A 3,555-nucleotide genomic window follows, 5' to 3' on the forward strand; every position below is an offset into this window, starting at 1 on the left:
AAACCAGTTTTTAGTGGGGGGGAAAGAGAGGCTAGGGATCAGGGCTAAGACTGGAGAGATGGCTAAGCAGTCAAGAGCACTTTCTGCTCTTTTGGAGGACCCCGGTTCAGTTCTCAGTGCCCACGTCTGGCACCCTCTTCTGGCTTGGTCAAGTACCAGGAATATATAGACACAATCATGCAGGTAAAAATACTCAGTCGTGCAAAATGTAAGCAAGTAAATAAATAAATAAATAAATAATCTCTTTTTTAAGAACTACATTTCTGAGTAAGTAGTCCAGTTACTATTTGATTCCGAATATTTCCAAGCATCCCAGCATGACAAATGACAGGGCTTATATATACTGTCAGCCTTCTATTTCACTCTAATATTCAATCAACCATATTTATCAACCTATATGATATGGAATCATATAGCCCAAACTAGCCTGAAACTCACTGTGTAGCCCAGGCTGGCCTAGAATTTCAGATTCACCTAACCAGTGTCTCCTAAGTGCTGAGATTCCAGGAGAGAACCAACACACCTCGGGTTGTATGGACTAGAGAATCAGTCCCAGGTCTCTGTGCACACTGCACAAGCACTCTACAGGCTGGGCTACACCCCTAGCCTGAATTGCCACTCTCTTGATTAAAACATCATGTTTGCTTTCTTTCCATGAAAAGCAGAGGTTAGATCTGGAACCTGTTTTTTCCCCCTGGTACTGTTATTGAACCCAGGGTCTTTCTTGTGTGTGCTTGCTAGGCAAGCCACTCTACCAGCCAAGCTAACTACTAGGCTAATGGAGCTGCTCAATTGCTGTTTCTTTCCAGTTCCCACCAGTCACTACAGGACCACTTACCTGGGCAGTGTCAGACGCAGCTCTGTTAGTAGGCAACCAAGTTTTAGATTAGCGAATGGCTTACAGCTGTTCTATCAAAACCACTGTGTTTCCCTCAGTGAAATTTGTCTGAATCACTCCATTTATGTAGCAGAAACAAGCTAATATCCTATAGATGCTGCTCGTTTCCTGCTTTACTAAGTGGATACAGCTAGATAGGCAGCCACTTGCTTTCATGGATAGCCAAGTCTTCCTCCCAAATGTTCTTGCTCCCCAAGTCCTAGTGTCCTGAGAACATTTGAGAACACTCCTGCTTCCAGGACTCTTTTCCTCCCCTGGGCTTGCTTTCTGGATATTTTTTAGCCCCCATTCTTAGGGAGCCAAATAAAGTTGCCTCCTGTCAATAAAGCTTTCTCGGAATCCCTAGGGATTTTTTTGCCTCCAAGCTCAGTACCTGCTATGGTGCAGTCACAAGAGCAACAAAGCACTGTTGTTTCTAAACATTCAATAAGAAAGCGGGCATGGTGGCTCACACCCGTAAGAGGCTAACAAGGGAGGTTCCTGAGTTTGAGGCTAGCCTGGGCTACATAGAGAGCTATGGTTCAGCCTGTACTAAATAGCAATTTTTTTAAAAAAGGTATGACTTAGATGTCAGACTGAACAAATTCATATCTCGGCATCTACTTATTAAAATAAAATTTATAAAGAATTGGGAAAGTCCCTGAGCCTCAATGTTCTCGTTTGAGATATGGGGACAGGGATAGGCCTACAGGATGTCTGAGGAAGTGGCCCGGGTACAGTGTGAAGTGCTTTTCAAGTCCTGTATACTAGATAGGTGTTCTCTTTATCATGACTGATTGTGTTGAAAGTGGGAGGTAGAAGTTCACTAGCAAGTTACAAAGTTCATTGATAAAATAAACTTCCTCCCAGAGGAAGTTAGCTGTCAAAGATTCTCACACTATACACTAGTGGCAACTTAGAAACTCCAGTGACAGTCCAGTCCCTGGGATTTGGCCGTCTGGTGCCAACCATCTGGGACCCTTTGCTCAGAGGCCCCAGAGTTTGCTTACTTGATCTGTACTCAGCTTCTAGAATCTGGAATGGTTCTAACAGCGAACTCTGACCCCTGGAATGTGGGGGCTGGAAATGACCCTATGGATGGCCTCTTCTATATGTAAGGAAGCAACACCCCTGACTCATCCATCAGTCAGGGAAGTCACTTGACTGAGAAACAGCAGCGCCGAGATTGTGAACCCGTAAATCCTGATCTCAGAGCTCAGCGCCGCCAGGTCTTTAAGGCTCCTAGAAAAAAAAAAGGGCTAAGGTTGGCCTCCATCTCCTCCAACCCTGTGTCCTCCCCAGAGTCCCACAGACAGCAGAAAACAGTGACTCCTTCTGTAGTTGTTAGATGTGTAACCTTCCTGTTGCTGCAACCTCCGACCCCTTCTGGAACTGCAATTGAGGCGCTCCATCTTCTGACAGCCAATCAGACAGAGCTGAGAGGTATTGAACAAAGGCTCAGCCAGAAAGGTTTCCTGAATGCGCATGCTCAGCCTCTGTACGCCACGTGTTTGCAGGGAGCCTCGACTTTCTCAACTGCATGTCTACGGACTGCAGTTAGCTCAGGTGGTGAAGTGTGTGCCTTGAAAGCATGAACACCGGGGTTGGGGACTTAGCTCAGTGGTAGAGCGCTTGCCTAGCAAACGCAAGGCCCTGGGTTCGGTTCCCAGCTCTGAAAAAAAGAAAAAAAAGAAAGCATGAACACCGAGTTCATTATCCCCAAACCCTACTAAAAAAAGAGCATGACCATGTGCCTGTAACTCCAGGGTTGCAGCGAAGGGGTAGGGATATGCAGAGACCGGAGAGACCGGAAGATTCCCTGGAGTTTGTGGACCTAGCTCCAGACTTAATGAGAGACCGCGTCTCAAAAATAATGAGGCAGAGAGTGAGAAAAAGAGACACTGGGCGTCTTCCTCTGTCCTCTACATGCACACAAAGGCATTGTCCTCCGACCTCCACACTCAAGTGCAAACACGTCTGGAAACATGCACATGCATTTGCTATGCACTTATGAGTGCAAACAGAGAGAGAGAGAGAGAGAGAGAGAGAGAGAGAGAGAGAGAGAGAGAGAGAAGAACAGAGTGCACTCACTTTTGGGGAATCTTAGCTAATACTTTTTCTTTTTTCTTTTTTTTTCGGAGCTGGGGACCGAACCCAGGGCCTTGCGCTCACTAGGCAAACGCTCTACCGCTGAGCTAAATCTTGGGGAATCTTAGAAAGTCGGCAAACCCCCTGCATTCATACACATGGATGGAGGCCAAAGAGATGACCAAGGCTGTGTGGAAGCACATTGTGTTCCTGATGCAGCATAAGCCCAGACACATACTCTCACCTGGCCATGGCTTCACCTGGGAGGAAAGCAAGGAAGAGAAATGAATGTTTGTCAAGCGAATGACTGATAACACCAAGGGTAAAATTCAGTCACCACCCGCAACACTGCCAGTCCGCTCTGAGCGACTGAAATTCTGCAGATGGAATCATCACCCTCCTGCCTGACAGGGATGAGCTTGGCTCCTGTCTCCACATTCTGGGGCTTTCTCTCAAAACATACTCTAGAAGTTCCTGGCATATAGGACTCACAATAAAACTCACCCAATGGTTCATCTCGCCTGAGTCCAGTTTCATGGTCATGATGGCTCCATAAAGTCCCCTGGCAGAGAGGAGTCTTCCCCACAGAG

The 3,555-nt window shown here is 46.6% G+C and overlaps 1 long non-coding RNA gene across 1 annotated transcript in view; it reads right to left on the reverse strand.

Annotated features, from left to right (window-relative positions):
* Positions 1–1,430, reverse strand: part of LOC116891653 — a 17,399-nt gene extending 15,969 nt beyond the window's left edge. The window contains exon 1 of the long non-coding RNA XR_004386854.1: positions 1–1,430. This exon is cut by the window's left edge and continues 258 nt beyond it. This is a non-coding gene — a long non-coding RNA (uncharacterized LOC116891653).
* Positions 1,431–3,555: the final 2,125 nt, after the last annotated feature.

This window comes from Rattus rattus, chromosome 2 (assembly GCF_011064425.1).
Source record: "Rattus rattus isolate New Zealand chromosome 2, Rrattus_CSIRO_v1, whole genome shotgun sequence".
Lineage (NCBI taxonomy): Eukaryota > Metazoa > Chordata > Mammalia > Rodentia > Muridae > Rattus > Rattus rattus.